Below are 17,224 nucleotides of genomic sequence, written 5' to 3' on the forward strand. Positions count from 1 at the left end.
TTTGCCCTCTAGTCTGGTCATTTCTTTGCTTCTCCCCCACTTCACCCCCCCCCCGCTCCCCCCCCTCCCCGCAACACACCCGACTTTCTCTTCTGGATCTTTTTAAGAGTTCCTTTCCAAGTGTAGAGGATTTGATGTTATATTTCTTCAAATTTTTCGGACCCTGAAAAAATGGAAGGAGAGCCTTTGCTTTGCTATATCATTCTAGATGCGTTACATGTCCATAGTGAATTGTACACAGTGCTACACACATTTACCTCTTGTTTGTGAGACTGGCATTCTGGGAGATGCTGTGTCTGTAAAAATTAAAAAAAAAAAAAAAAACAAAAACACTGCCCTCTATGTACCCTGACCTTAATTCACTGGTTAGTTTTGTTTGTTTGTTTCTCTAAATTAATGATTATATGCTGTCTATTGTTTTCTGTCTTCCTAAATTTCTGGGTTGTCTGAAAACCTTCTGTTTGAGATTAAATCATATAATGAGATTTAATCTCTGTTTCCTTTATATCTCTTTCCTTTGTGTCCTAAATATTACTGAATCTTAGCCTGGGCATTTTCCCCTTCCTTTTCAGGGGATGTACACATTAAATTTGAAATCAGCAGTGAAACAGATTCAGCCTCAATGTAATCCTGTCCTATATTGAGGTAATTAAAATTTTCCACTATTACTACTATGCCATTTCTTCTTTCTCTCTCCCTCCCTCCCTCTCTCCCTTCCTTTTTCCCTCCTTCCCTTTTCTTTCCCCCCCTCTCTTTTTCATCACAGTGCATTGCATAAACCTATCATTCAGCAATTTTGAAAATCTCCCCATCAACAAATAATCTTCCTTAAAAATAATAATAAAACTCTGTTGATTCTTACCAATAGGAATGCCTGCATAAACTTGTCATTAAAAAGCTCATCAAAGCCTCAGAATTCATGTACTAACATTTACAAGGTTTTGTTAAATAATAATGAACCACTTTAGGTAAGCAATTACATGTGGTGCCTCGAAAATAATTATGATCTATGCTCGTGTCATATTGCATGTGTTGCTTGACGACATTATTTTTTAAAAAATGGCTGCGTATGTGAAAAAAGAAGCAGAGCCCTGTGTCTAACAGGGATTTTGAAAAATCTAGGATGCGTCTTTGGGCTGTTTGCTGCCACTGCTTCTAGGCAACAGGCAAGAGATGTTTACAGTCGGAGCTCTCGCCTGCCCCCACCTCTGGAAGCATTTTATCTGCTGCTGCTGCTGCTGCTGCTGCTCCTGCTGCTATGGGATTGGTGGAATCACAAGACTCAAGGCCTGATAACGCTCCTCCTCCACCTCCCTTGTCTCCCAGCCCTAGCATTTAGGGCCTATCTAGCTAATCGCCCTCTTTACCACCCAGGCTCCTTTGTGGAAGTGAATGTCATGTTCAGAGAGGATAGTACTGTGGAGAGAGGAAAGGATTTGATTTTCCATTTTACCTGTGAGAACAAAAAAAAACCCAGCATCAGGGATCAGATGCCTCCTTGTCCTTGGGCCTTAACTTCCTCCATATGTACCTGCCACTGTTTTGGGGTGGCGCAGTCACCAAGGTTTTCCAGCTAACTATGAGCAGAACTTAGAATAGAAACTCTCGACCCTGGTTTCTGAAAAACAGGTTTTTGTTTCTCTGTTTCCTCAGAGGGATGTTCACATTTTCCCAGAATGCTAAGCAAATAGAAAGAAATCTGACTTTGATTTGACTTCCTAAAAGCTTGCAACCTTTATCAGTTTCCGAAACAGACCCGTATATCTAAGCGAACAATAACAGTATATCACAATCTAAAGGTAACTTGTGTCTGGCCTTGGGAAAGCAGGCCTTAGGTTTCTTTTATTTTGTGGAAAGCAGGAGGAGGATATCTCAAAAGGGAAAGAAAGACTTGCTTGAGAGGCTTGAGGGAAAGAAAAAATTGAGGACTGGAGTGTAAGGCCACATTACTGCTTCAGTTGCCAGACAACCTCTGCCACCTTGTTTTTGACAATACCCAGAGCTGGTTCAAGCTGACCAACAACAAGAGCTGGTAAATTGTTAACTTGGCAACTCATCAAAGGCTGGGGGAAAAGTCAGCAATTTTGTGGAGTGCCTCAGTTTCTTCACTTGAGGGAACATTGGACTAAAACATTTTTTAGTCTTTTCTCTGAAGCTTTATCTAATAGTGGGCTAGGTTCAGTGGAGAAGTCTTAGAGTTGTTAAAAATCAAGACTCTGGTTTCTGATGCCTGGTTCTAACCTCATCTGTGCGGTGTGTGTGTGTGTGTGTGTGTGTGTGTGTGTGTGTGTGTGTGTGTGTCTTTTCCTTCCTTCTTCTCTCTCTCCCCTTTTCTTTCCTCCTTCCCTTCTTTCTTTCCTCCCTTCCATTTCCTTCCTTCCTTTCTTCCCTCCTTCCTTTCTTCCCTCCTTCCTTCCTTCTTTCCTTCTTTTTTTTTTCTCATTCTATGAGTAGAGAGAATATCTCATTAGGTAACTATAATGATTTAATCAGATAATATGCATAAAGCACACAGACCTATCTTTGGAACAAGATAAGCACTTGAGAAATTTTAGTCATTATAATTAACTTTTTATGACTAAATGGAAGAAACTGGTAGCTAAAATCCATCTTCATGCTCTTTCCTAGCATAGTTATGGTCACTAGCTGCATTGGTTAGCATCTCATATTATTGGGCCAGGCACTTCCCAATTTAGACCTCAAAATGAGAGATGAAGTCAATCTAAAATTATATTTACAATTGAGCTTAAACACAGAGATCATTGTCTCTTCATGAAGTCAAGATGGCTTCTTTATTCTTCATTCGTCTGCAGTTTCTTATTTCCTTCAAGCTATCTATAGAATACCAGTGCCTGACTTTTTCAGGAAGAAGTATATTAGTGATATGATTACATTTGATTCCCAGCCAAACCCTTAGAAGAGTGTGGTTCTCTTCCCATTGTATAGAGTAGGAATTAAGCCAGCAGATATAAAATGATTTTTTTCTGATTTTCCTAGCTATTAAGTGACAGAGCTGAGGATGCCTATGCCTTCTGATTTTAAATCATATACTTTTCTTTCTATGTCCTTGGGCTTTTATCATGGGAGATGGGACACTGGATAAGTGTGACACTGGTAGACTGAAAAGGTAGAATAGGAACAAGGCTGTAAGCGGGGTAGGGGGGGGAGAAAGTAAATATGCAGAATAATAAATTATTTAGATGTGTATCCCATTGTGACTGCTGAAAGAAGCCCACAGACTCTAGCATCTATCAAATGACTAGTGTAAAAGCCTGGGTATTATTTAAAGAACCATTATGAAAAAGTGTGACCCTACCTCCAGCCCAAGTTCAAAACCCAAGACTTTCCCAGAAACCTCCTTGTCATTTCTGTTGGATTTCCATTATGTTTCAAACAGGTTCTCTGGCCATTTGAGGCAAAAGCTTGAGTAGGCCAAGCCACATGAGAGCCTGGCAGGAAATTTTGAATTATGATGCTCTAACTACAGCGTGTTTAGTTAAGGCTATTGGTCACAGGCAGAATGGAACACCTGTACTTGAAATCCAGTCTCGGATACCATTTCATTTTAATTGAGAAGTGTTGACTTCCATTTATAAGACTTTATTTGACTTGGGCCCTGGTTACCTGAGAGAGCCGCAGCCTTCTTTTATACCCACATAGTAACTGGGAGCTACTAAGAAGCATGTGGTCATAAATTTTCACTGCCACAGGCAGGTTTGGTGTGTGTGTGTGTGTGTGTGTGTGTGTGTGTGTGTGTGTGTAAGAGAAAAAGAGGGAGAGAGATGGTAAGAGAGAGAAATTGCTCTTCCCCTTTTCCTTCTATGTATTTTGAACTTCTTTCTTAAAGAATACCTTGAGAAGAAAAATAATGGCCCTTGCAGACAGTGAATTACTTCTTTTACTCTAACTGAATCAGAGATCCAGCTTAAGGGAAGGGGCTTCTGAAGGAGAGAAGGGAAATAGTTTTGTAACCCCTCTACTCAAAGACCTTCCACAGAATGGAGTGGGAAATACAGGTGATTATAAAACATACCTGACCTCTTCAGGAAAGACACCACGCAGGATCTAGATGGAGTGTGTCCTGTTTTAAAGCTAAGAGAGATTTTTATCCTCTGCCTCCAGGAGTATCAGTAAGTCTTTTCTTCTTCTTCCTTAAACATATTAAATGTAATATGAGCAGAGAACAAAGAAACATTTCCTCATTAAGATGGAAGTAATGAGAGACAGAGTTTGTGTTGCTTGGATTATTAAGAAAAAGCAATATCCCCCCAAAGAAAAAGCAATATCCAAGAGAACCGTCTAAGGACAGCAGGAAAGAACTTCTCACAAAGCTCTAAAACCAGCAAAGTTACAGTGAACAAATAGGTAAAACCGAGCCACAAAGACCACACATGCAGAACTAGATGGGGATGATGAAAGATTTAGGATCATTTTTCAAGAATATTGCATTTTTGTGACTCAGTCTCCACTGCAGTCCCAGTGTGTAGTCATAGAATCTGCTGGGTAGGGGTGGGGGGAGATGTTGTATGTTAATGTAGCAACTCTCTAGCATGTTGTGTGAAAGAACTTGCAAGTGGGCTATGTGGAGCTGTTCAGGGACATTATCTCCACAGTTGGTAGATTGAGTCAATTGTAATTCTTCTTAGAGCTACCTGGCTCCTGTGTGGATCGAGTGTTTCTGCCACCAGGCTAGAACACATTTTATGTTCCTATGTCTAGAGGCCAGCCCATGGAACATCGCTTAGACAGGTTGAAAGCAGATTAATCTGTGATAAGTCTACATTAAAGGAGCACAGATATGAAGGTGAAGAATACTAGGTTGCAAATTTGAGGATTAAGTAAAAAAAAAAGTCAGCATTCTGATTGGTAGCCACGCACTCTCTACCCATCTGAATCTAGGACAGTGGGATCCAAGGTTGAATCTCCCAGGAGAGCATTCTTTTTGAGAGGGAGTGTCTCAGAGATAGTGAGCATTTCTGATCCTCTCACAAAATGGCCTGATCACTTTACATAGTATAATAATTTTTAAAAAGAACCAGTAAATAAATCTAGCTTGTGAATATAAAGAACCAAGCAACATCTTAGCCCTTCATGTGAAATCTGAGTAAACAACAAATGATCCAGAAACATAAAGGAAAACAAAACAAAATAAAAAAAACAGAAAGAAAGAATTGTGACATGGAAAGTTAAACACATATAAACAAATGCTTAAAAGCACTTTGAAGAAGCATTAAAAAAAACCTTCAGGAAGCAGAAGGAGAAACCTTTTAGAAGAGCTTTTATAATTAATATCTTCAGATAAATAGTGAAAGCTTGTAACTTTTAAATGAAGAAGAGAATGTAAAGAGAAGGCAGAGTGCTTTGGAAACAATGGTGAGAATAAAATACGTCTGAACGACGAAATTATGAAGTTGATGAAATCTTCCCTAGCAAAATTAGGTAGAAGATAGGAATGTGATCTGCAAGAAGGTCAATTCTTAAAAATGGGAGATTCATCAGAAAGAATAGAAAAACATGAAGACAAGGAAATGATCAAATATATTATTTACAATCTGCTAGATCTTAAAAGGCTAGTTTGAAGATGAAGTGTCACTATCAAGAATGGCTCAGCCCATCACTGGACTTAAAAAGAGAATTCTAAGTCTTAGGAAAAACACAAATAAAGAAAGAATCAAAACAGCATCAGAGCTCTAAAAATCTAACCTTAAAAACTAAAGAAAAATAGAAATGCCTTCAAAAGTCTGAGGGAAATCAATTCAGAGAAAATATATAGAATTCTTACAGTCCCGTTGGAATCTAATAAAATGTAACTGTAAGAAAGACGATATGAGACATGTAATCTCACTAGAAATTTGCCTTTAATTCTTTTTTTTTTCATTTTGGGGAAATTACTGAAATCTGTATTTGCCAAAAGGAAAGGTCAAATCAAGTAGGAATCTTTAGCTGAAAAATAAAAATAATAGGAGATAAAAACCAAAAGAAGATAGAAAATGTGATCCTGGAACTAAACAGGATACTTACAAAGGGTTAATATTGTTAAAATTTAGTATACTTGGAGAAAAATTGTTTGTTGCTATTGAGAGATTTTCTTTTTGAGGGACTGGGGGGCGGGGAGAAGTTCACTTCTGAAGCCATGAATCTAGAACTCAAGGACGACTTTGAGCCACAGCTCCACTTCTGGTAGTTATTCTGGTAGTTAATTGAAGACAAAAGTCTCAGACTTTCCTTCCAGGGTTGGATTTGAATCGAGATCTTCAGACCTCAGCTTTTTGAGTAGCTAGGATTATTGTCATTAGCTATCAAGACCCAGATATCGAGAGACCTTTAATGAGGGAAGTATATGTACATAAATATTATAGAACGGAATGCATATGTAGATTTCAGAAGTGTATGGAGGCAATGTAAGAGAAGCTATTCTAGCTGGGAATGGAAGTACATACCCGTGGATGGGCTGGCTCATAAAGTTGAGTTTGTGGGGCTATTGGGGTAGGGGAGGGCACAGATGCTGGCTTACTTCACAGGATCTGGGTACTGGGATGCTCATGATTATTTCACTCACCCTGCACAACAGGCGTACAGTGGGCTGGGTGCTTTCTCTGGGTCAGTGCCATGACCCTGCAGGGCTCCTCAATGGGCTCACAACCTGTAAGAACCATAGAGCTCTTCAGTAGGTAAAAGCCTTGTATTTGTCCTCCTGCTTATTTATTTCTTTATTTGTTCATACCCTGGTAGCTGAGGTCTGGTGAGTAGGCTTCAAATGTCATCTACATGATCAACTGAGAAAATACCACCCCAAAATCAGAAGGTGATGCGGGGGAAAAAAAGAAAAACCAACAATGATAATCCAGAATCATGACTGAAACAAATGAGAGGAAAAGGATGTGTTTATTATTTCAAAGAATCTAAGTCATATAGATTTCTTTCCCCTTCATGGTGATCTCTTGAAAAGTCTCACCGCTATCAGATGTCCTTTCATATCAAGTTTAAGTTAGTGTTGAAGATCATTTTCTATTCATTCCATTTTAGATGTGGAAACCTGTCACAAAATATATCATAGGCAATCCTGGAGTCCTGGTAGGTTAAGGGGATGATATCTACTCAGAAAAATTTAAGTCACTCATGTGCTAAGATTTCTTACAAACTTCTTAGGGCTGGTGAGACGTCACTTGCAGAAGAAGAGTTTCAAAAGGACCTAAAAATAGCTAGAGGTTACACAGCTTTTGAGAATGGCAAACTCAAGTTTGGGGGAAGGGCATAACCGAAGCACCCTCTGATTTGCCTCGCTTATTTTTTAATTTAATTTTATCGTTATTGAAAAGGTGTAATGAGGATTTTTTAAATTAAATTCTGTTACCTCTTCCCTAATTTTCTACTGCTTACCCCTCCCTACTCCTCTCCCGTCATTTCCAACATAGTGTGAGGTGAGTATCATTGTTGCATTAGTTTATCCTTTGTCCTGCTGTTTCTGTGATTCTCTTTCCCTCCCACAGATTGAATAATCTTATATATAGAACACAAGGTACAGAGAACTAAGAGAAAAAAAACAAAATACTACGGACAGGACATAATAAGTACCTCTTATTTCCAATTTTTGGAGTTCATGTTGATATGCTTCAGTATATACGGACCTATGAATTTAGCAATCGGATTGAGATACCCCATTAACAATAAGGTAGACATATTCTAATTCTTACAAATAGGGAACCATGCAACCTATTTTTCTTTTCTGGCTTACTTCATTTAATATAATTTTTTCCAGGTATATATACACCACATCTGATTTGCCTTTCTGACTGGGCATGCCCAAATACTGCATGGCTTGTATAGCTTCTGTGTCCACAGATGGGAAATTGTGTGGTTGTATCTGCACTAAGAGAAGTCACCTTTTTCACCTATGTATGTTTGTGCCCTTCTGCAAATTACATAATCACAGCTTTTGTGACAGCCACGAAATCCCACAAAAGCCTTTTGTGCAAGAGTTCTTTCAACTAACTTTTGTCTTCTCTGGGTGGAATGTCTCTTTTCAGGAGTCGTTTTTAAGTCATCTAATCACAATGATTGCATTCACCTGGCATGAACATGTTCAAGCTGGAAGAAAATTCTTGAGATTTTTTTCCTTAACAGTTTCAACAAGGCTGTTCTCTGTGTTTTATTGTAATTGAGTTGGAAAAAACATCATCTTTGATGTTTTGAAGATTCAGGTTCAGATTTAAGTTTTGTCATGTACTCTTGGTTGACTGGAAATTATTATTATTTTTTTATTATTCTTTTTTTTTTTGCCAGTCCTGGGCTTGAGCTCAGGGTCTGAGCACTGTTCTTGGACTTTCTCAAGGCTAGAGCTCTACCACTTGAGCCTCAGCACCACTTCTGGCTTTTTTTTCTATGTATGTGGTACCAAGGAATCGAACCCAGGTCTTCATGCATGCTAGGCAAGCACTTTAACCACTAGGCAAAACTCCCGGCCCGAATGGAAATTATTTAACCACAGATTCTAATTTTTAAAATAAAAAGTAAGGCAAATTCGAGAAAAATGTATACAAGTGTAAGGATTATTAGGGTAACATGAAAGGTATCAATAAATGTATACGCATGTAATGAAAGTAAATTTGTCAGGGAGTAGAAGTTTCGTCTAGTGGTAGAGTACTTGCCTTAACATGCATGTAGATCTAGATTTGATTCCTCAGTACCACATACATAGAAAAAGCTGGAAGTGGTGCTGTGGCTCAGGTGGTAGAGCTCTAGCCCAAGGACAGTGCTCAGGCCTTGAATTCAAATCCCAGAACTGGCCCAAAAAAGTAGATTCGTCATTTATTTATTTATTTTGCAGTACTGGAATTTGAACTGAAGGCTTTGTGCTTGGTAGGCAAGTAGAGTAACATTGTTCAAGATACATGCATTTATAAACTGACATGTTGAAATTCCTTTATACACTGAATTAAAGATAATAATAATTTTTAGAAATCTCAATTCTTAACCAGTAATCTATCCTGTATCACATTTCAATTTCCTACTGTTTGGATTTAATGTGTCATTTTTTTCATAACTGTTCTTAAGTTTTAATTGGGATTGGATTGAATATATAGATCCATTTGGGGAAGAAAAATTAAAAATATTTGGCTTTGGGCTGGGAACATAGCTTAGTGGTGGAGTGTTTGCCTCATGTGCACAAAGTCCTGGGTTCGATTCCTTGGTATCACATTCACAGAAAAAGTCAGGAGGGGCACTGTGGCTCAAGTGGTAGAGTACTCTAGCCTTGAGCAAAAAGTGTCCAAGGGCAGTGCCCAGGCACTGAGTTCAAGCCCCAGGACTGGCAAAAGTAAAAATGAAAATAAAAATATTTGGCTTTGAATCTCATAAATGTAGTATTTTTCTCCATTTTTTTCAGTAATCATTAACTAATTTCAACAATTTTTTTCATTTCATGGGTAGAAGTCTTAGACTACTTTTGGTAAATTCATTCTTAATATTTGTTGCTGTTTGAATTAAGTATTTGAAGCCTACATTTAGGTAACTTGGATGGGGGGGCGAAGCAGACAGTAAGAACATTGAACCAGAAATTAATTGTTTCTTAATGGCATTTTTCTTCAAGATTGGTTGTTTTTTGTAAGACTGTTTTAGTATTATAAACTTATTGGTTAAAATGAGTTATTTATAAAGTGTATAATTAGATTAACTCTTGAATTATTTCTCAGCAAGGCACTGGATCTTGGTGCTGGATTAAGGGTAAACAGCAAATTCTAATGGTGATAATAAAAAAAAACTGGCTTTGTAACCTTTCTAACGTCCCCAGGTTGCTAACCCCTACCTGGATTATTGGATGAAGGACAAAAGAAGCTCCCAAAGCAACTGGAACACATTGTACATCATCTCCTCAGAATCTGGGACATTTTTGATAGCTGTGGACATGATACAGGATTCTGTTTAGGAGTTTGTGGGAGAGAAAGAATTGGTTTGGTTTTTTTTTGAGAATCTATAGGGAATGCCTACATCATGACAACAAGAAAAAAAGTGGGTGACATCTTTCCTCATGGACCTAAACAGTCTGTTCATTCAAGTTAAAGTTTCCACCATGTCCATAAGTAGCTAATGGAAGGTCCTTTTAAGATCACGCCAATCATTTGGAAATATATTAATCAATACTGTGAAAAAGCATCACCTCACTCCAATCGGAATGTCTGTTATTGAAAAAGTAAAGCAACAAGTAACATAGGCCAAAGACAAAGAACCCTGAATAAAGAGGAAGTTTTGGGTTTTTTTTTTCTGTTATTTAAAATCACTTAAAATGTGGTAGGATGTAGATCGAATGTATTTATTAGAAATCATGATGTATAGTGGATGAATGGATCAAGAAGATAGAATTACATAATGGAATTCTATGTTTCTATCAGAAAGAATGGCATTACGCTATTCATAAAGAAGTTGTAAGACTTGGGGAAAAAAATCACACTAAGTAAAGTAAGCCAGCCTAAAGAAACATCGGCTGCATGGTTTCCTTCATTCGTAATAATTAGAGTATGGCTACAAGTAAACCCAATGTATAGTAAAAGGCAAATAGTTACACATGGAGGCGATTAATTAAGCAGCAGTGCAAACATTCACACTGTGAGAAGAAAGGAGTATATTCTTAGGAGAGAATTGCAAGGGCTCAATAGCTATGTGCATATGATCATATAAAATGATGCTTAAAGAAATAAACTCCAAGAAGCAGAAGCAACAGGTTTGTTTTTTTTTTTTTACTGAATTGTTGGAAGTTTTTTTTTCTTTTCTTCTTTCTTTTTTACTTTGGTTCATTCCATTCTGTCACTGTTTTTTTTAATTTCTGTACCCTTTATCTCGCATATAAGTTTATCTGATTTGGGGAGGGGAAGAGGAAACACAGAAATGCTTGGACACAGGGTGAAGCAATTCCACAGCACTAGCCACTAAAAGCTATGTTAGAAATGAACTATACAACTTGGGGCCAGGGGAGTCAAGGGAAATCTGCAAAAAATGAGGGAGGGGTGACATTGTTTAAAATGAAATGTACTCATTACCTGGCTTATATAACTGTAACTCTCTGTGCATCACCTTTACAATAAAATTTTAAATATTCAAAAGGAAGCAGTAATACTTACAGAAAATATTTGTGACTTCTCAGCATTTATATGCATTGTCATGACATAAATATCAATTCGGAATACTTGCTGCTTCAACTAATAATTGATGATATTTAAAACTCTAATACTGACTAGTTGTGTACAAATTAGGCACTTTTCATTTCAACACATACTGTAAATAATTCAAAAGAAATCAAGATACATAGCTTAAACCATCTTCTATTTTAACTTAGATATAGCATACTCTTAATATTGATAAGTCTTTTTAAAATGGCAGATTAAATTTTAATACACATTTTCAGTTAGATCAAATAAATCAGGTTATGTATGTTTAAACAACTTGGACTTTAACTGTGATAGCACGCTTTGATTTTTTAAAATATTTTCTTTTTTTCATATTTTTATTGTAATTAATAGAAGGGTTACATGATATTTGCCAGATGGAAGGTGCATTAATTCACATATATTGATACCCTTTCACATGTCTTGGTCCTCATTTCCCTCCCCCCCACCCCCAACGCTTTGATTTATTTATTTATTTATTTATTTATTTATTTATTTATTTATTGCCAATCCTGGGCTTGGGTTCAGGGCCTGTCCTTGGACTTTCTCAAGGCTTAGCACTCTACCACTTGGTTCCGAGGAATCGAACCCGGGTCTTCGTGCATGCTGGGCAACCACTCTACCACTAGGCCAAACTCCCAGCCCAATGCTTTGATTTTTGACCTTTGGGGACAACATTAATTTTTTGTTTTGCTTTGTTTTTTTTTCATAGAACTGAAGTATTTCTTATGTAGAAAAGTTAGTCATAAGTATCTTTGGAATATGCATCAGTTGAGAAAGTATTAACTGTATTAAAGCATTAGCAGACCTCATCCATTTTGAGTTTGGACATTTGGGTTAATTAGTATTAATAATTTAAATCAGAGTTTTGAGTACCATTCTCAGCCAATAAAGAAAGTGCAGCGATATATTATCACCAGAAACCTGTGCTTTAGGGGGAAGCTGTAGCCCCTATAATGTCAGTGCATTGGCTGGACTTGAAAAAATGGTTCCACCTACATTTTAAGGGGCGAAAGTAAGTTCTCCTAAGGGTATTTTATGAATGGCAAATCCTCTGATGTGGAATCCATACTTTACATAATAGAATGTACACCTTTTCCTTTCCTAAAAGGAAGGACAAAGAAGGGTAAAACCAAACTGGTGATCTCCACTTTGGGAAAGGGAAAATAGAGATAGAAAATGTACTAATGCCTGAAACCATTACAAATTAAAGAAATTCTCTACTTTTCCCTTTGAGAAAAAAATATAAACATATGTTTTAAATCAAGTAGATAAACACGCGCGCGTGCACACACACACACACACACACACACACACACACGGCGGTTATGTTTTCCTAAAGCATAAATCATTCATTTTTGCTGTTGGTGTTGGTCTTGAGGCTTGAACTCTGGGCCTGGGCTCTGTTCACTGAATTCTTCAGCTCGAAGCTAGTGCTCTACCACTTTGAGCCACAATGCCACTTCCAAATCATTCTATTTTTTTTTTAATTTGAACTCTTGGTTAAATTTAGTTCAGAATCTGGGACTATATCTGCAACTCTGTAGCTATGCATGGTGTATTTGAGAACAAGTAGAACATGAAAGTCCAAAAGCTAAGACATAGCAGGATAATGGTGGTGAAAACCTGATATGCTCAGAGGGGGCAGAGGCTGCGTTTTCCTCCCTTTCTCACAGTTCCCGCATAGAGTCTGACTCAGGATTGTAACTGTTGGCAGAGTTCAATAGCAAAAGAAAAGTCTCAAATCTTGGGATCATGTCAGAATCTCATTTTGGAGAAGAGATTTGGATCCAGATTGCTGGAAGCAAGATCCTTCCTGAAATAAAGGCATCCCAAGATCCTGAAATGTGATTTAAAACATGGTAAATGAATTTTATGTAGGGTGTCACCTAATCCCAAGGCAAGCTCACCTAATCTGAACTGACTAGAAGTGCAGAGCAATTTTTTTCCAAAGACATGAGCTCCAAAACATACAGTTACTTCTGCCTCTTCCTCTTCATCATTATTTTCAATCAGTCATCTAAATGGCTTCAGCAGCCTGAATGCCTCATCAAACTAGCCCTTCTTTCTTATTCCATGACTACTACTTAGCCTTTTGATCAAGTACTTGAGTATCTAATGCAAAAAACACCAAAATGAATCCTCTAATTCTGGCATCTTCTCCTTTCAGTTTCCCATCTATAATTTGATCAATTCCTATCAAACCCCAGCTTTCAACCTGTAATGATTTTTTTAATAAATCTTTAAGGGTGCTTGAAAGTAAAACTCAAATTGTTTTATTAGGAATTTTAACATAGTAAAAACTAAACGTTCAAAACCTGACCCAAGCTAGGAATGAAAATAATATTATTGCAGCTATTAAAATTAAGATCCACTCAACACATTATAAATTGTGTTTCTGATGTACTGTTGGTAGGTCTATGACCTAGTGCATCCACCAGGGAAATCAGCATAGAGGCTTCTCAATAAATTTAAAATACAACTATTTTATGACCCTACTATACCATTCTTAGGTATATATCCCAAAGACAGTAAGTCAATATAGTAGAAAGATACCTGCATACTCATGTTTATTGTAGCTCAGTCCACAGTAGCAAAACCAGAGAATTTCCCAAACTACTTAACAACCAAAGAATGAATAAAAAAACTGCATTCCTGAACCATAAAGAACATGAAATTTGTCATTTGAAGGAAATAGATAGAACTGAACATCACCATGTTAGGCAAGAGAAGTCACGTTCAAAAAGCCAAATACCACATGTGTCATGTGGTCTATAAGATAAGGATGATTATAACAGTAATAAGTTATGAATTTAAATAGGGGACTGTCTAGGAGATATCGATGGGAGTGGGAATAGAAAAAGAGATACTAAGGGTTAAAGACAATTAAAGGACTTTACATCTATGTTTGCATACACACGTAATACATACATATATATATATCTTCACATGTAAGGATAGAACTTAAGATATATAGGTATAGATAGATATGAATATATATGATTAGGACCCATTATTATTTAAGATATATATGTTTATATAACAATAGAATTTAAGATATATATATATGTGAATATATGTAGCCATATGAATATGCAGATAGAACTTTATATATGAATATAAACTGAATAGAACTTAAGATATATACAAGTAAGAATATATGAGTGCATCCATATATATATGAATATATGTACATATATTGATATGTATGTGTATGAGTGCATGTATATATGAGTATATGTACATATGTTGATATGGATGGATAGAACTTAAGTATATATATGTGAATGGAACCTAATAGAATTGAATATATATATATATATGAGTATATATGGCTATAACTTAAGCTACATATGAAGATTATATTTACATTTATATATATTTATAAATAACTATGTATAAGTGTGTGTGTGCAAATTTAATGTAATGAATCTCATTAAATCCTTTGAAATAGGGGGGGAGAGTGAAGGGAAGAATGGGATTTTTATGGAGGGGTTAATTTGTTCAAAGTACACTGCATGCTTATATGGAGATACCACAAGGAATCCCCCTCTCCCCTTGCCATATGACAAACATCAATGACAAACAGCAAAAAGAAAAAAAAATCAAATTGTGGTTATGCATCAAGTTTCATTCAATTCTCTAAATGACCCGGTGGGATAGTGGTCTTCAGTATGAATGCAAGTATTGCCACATTTAGGGAGCCTGGTGTGGATGGATTTGTGATTTTCTACATTGATGTGGGGTGAAGGAGTGAAGTCAAATGGAAGGAAGCAAGGCAAAGCACGTGCACACACACACAGGAGAGAGGGGGAGAGAGAACTAGCAGAAAAATTGAAGCTAGACAAAACTAGAGAAAGGCTTGTCCTGTTTCTCTTCTATTCATCGGCCTTCTTCTTGTTGCTGCCTGTTTATTAAATGCCCGTCCCCATCCATAATCCAAATCCAGATACTGATCTTAGTTACTTCCCAGTATTAACCATGGATGGGGCCAGGCCAAGCCATGCCAAGCCTCTCCATGAGCCACTGACTAGACTGAAGAAGGAACAGCTTTGTCACAAGTGCCCCACCCTCTCAGATCTAAAAGTGTTCCTAAATAAGAGTTTGGGTTGAGACAATTATAACTGTAATGGAAAAATGACCGTGACAGCTACCATGAGTGACAGGTTCAGTAAATGGCTTCCTGTAATGCCTTCTGCTATTCTTCCTACTGATTCATATTTCACTGATCCTTCAAAGAATAGCTTTTATCTTTCTCTCCTTCCTAAAACTTGCCCAGCTATCCCCAGCCACAGCATGATTCAGTGGTAAGCAGAAGAATGGTGTTTTGTTTTTTTTTTTCATCACACAGACCACACTATCATCACAAGATTCATCCCTTACTAGGCGCTTCTGAAATTTAAGTGTGCATATGAATCATCTCAAGAGTTGATCAATATTAAAATTGCCCAGAGATTTGATTCAATAGGATTGATTGAGGTCTCTGGGGTTGCAGTTTGACTGGTTTCCAGGTGATGTTGATGTTGCCCCAGGAGAGAGTACATATTGCATACTATTTCCTTGTGACACAGGCATGGAAGGAAATCTCTGGGTAAATGGGGATGGCTAATTATTTATCTCATTGGACAGTTTCATGGGTTATAAGAAATCAAAATAGTATCTATCAAAACTGAGTTTACCTTCTCATGATCTCATCTGTCTTACTTCTTTCAATCAGCAAAGGAGTTCAATGTGTGAAATATGGAACTTACTTAAAAGTAATTAGCACTAATGTCAATTTAAATGGTGGTTAGGTTGTGGGTCTCTAGTGGGTTCAAAGCCATTCAGGAGAATTGTGACTTCATGCTACTATACTTTCCTTACAGTCAACAGTGACGGGCCTCTAGGGGCAGGAAGTAGGCAGAGTGAAGAGCCTGACGCCTTATGTCTGAACGACATGATCCCCAACCCTTTAAAACAATATTGCATGATAATCTTAGTAAGTCAGTGGTCTAGAATTGATCATACTCCTGCTTTAGCTGAGATTACAAGAGCCTTCTACCACACCTGAGTCACTAACCCAGTTTGCTTCATAGCTCTGATATTCCCAACCCAAGTGACCTCACACACGTGATTTGCATACTTCCTTCCTCAGTTTCTTCTTCTCCAAATAGGGACAGTGCATTAAATTAGTCACCATGCTAAAGCATTTGGAAGAGGGCTGTAGACATAAAGCTACATAGGTCTTAGTTATGACGAGTGAATTTGCCTTGTAATTTGGCCTAATAGAAAAACTAAACAATGTAAGGGGGAATAAAAATTGAATGTTGAGCTCACAGAAAGTGCTTTAGTAAGACAGAAGTTTTTTTTTCTTTCCATGTATTAGTATTTCAGAGTAAAGTTAACTTTCATTTATTTGCAGGTTCTTTATTCACACATAAAAACTTATATGCTAATTATTGTCACACATCCCAACAGAGTTATAAATGTTTACATCTACTCAAATGCATGTTAGTTCCAAGTGTCAAAGATGGTATCATTATTCTTCCTTTACCATGATTCACAGATACATCTTTAAAACTTACTTGTGTTTTACAGATGATAAGAAGTGGCTTTGTGGAATAACCAAGAAAGAAAACAGTTGTAAAGTTGTGAATTATTGAACCAACTACTATATAAATAGACTAAATGGACATTAAAATACACCCACTACTCACATTTTCCTACTTACTTTATCACTATCTTTTATCTCTCCTGTGTTTGATGAGAAGAATTTCATACATTTTTTGTAAGTCAGGAAGAAGACTGGGGGTAAAAGCAGAAGAAGCTTGAGTTTCAGTCAGAGGCAGACTGCTGTGGATTCATTGAGATCACCTTCAAACCAGCTCATGAGCATGAGAAAATTCTACAATGTCTTGGGGTCTCTCCTTCCAGTATAGAAATCAGGCAACACTTTGGAAGCATAATAGTAAAGCATACCTTTGTTGATGAATGCACTTGGCTCAAAGTAGATACTAAATGAATAGTAGCTATTATTCTTTCTTCTGATTTTCATATTTACCTTGGTGAGTAATGCAGCGTAGGCA

General features: G+C 37.1%; 1 long non-coding RNA gene across 1 annotated transcript in view; it reads left to right on the forward strand.

Annotated features, from left to right (window-relative positions):
* LOC150047329 (uncharacterized) overlaps positions 1–16,883 on the forward strand; it is a 138,143-nt gene extending 121,260 nt beyond the window's left edge. Inside the window, exon 3 of the long non-coding RNA XR_016539389.1 lies at positions 16,737–16,883. This is a non-coding gene — a long non-coding RNA (uncharacterized LOC150047329). The remainder of the gene's footprint in view (positions 1–16,736) is intronic.
* The last annotated feature ends 341 nt before the right edge of the window (positions 16,884–17,224 follow it).

The sequence above is a fragment of the Megascapheus bottae genome, chromosome 23 (genome assembly GCF_031878675.1).
Source record: "Megascapheus bottae isolate mThoBot1 chromosome 23, mThoBot2.hap1, whole genome shotgun sequence".
NCBI lineage: Eukaryota > Metazoa > Chordata > Mammalia > Rodentia > Geomyidae > Megascapheus > Megascapheus bottae.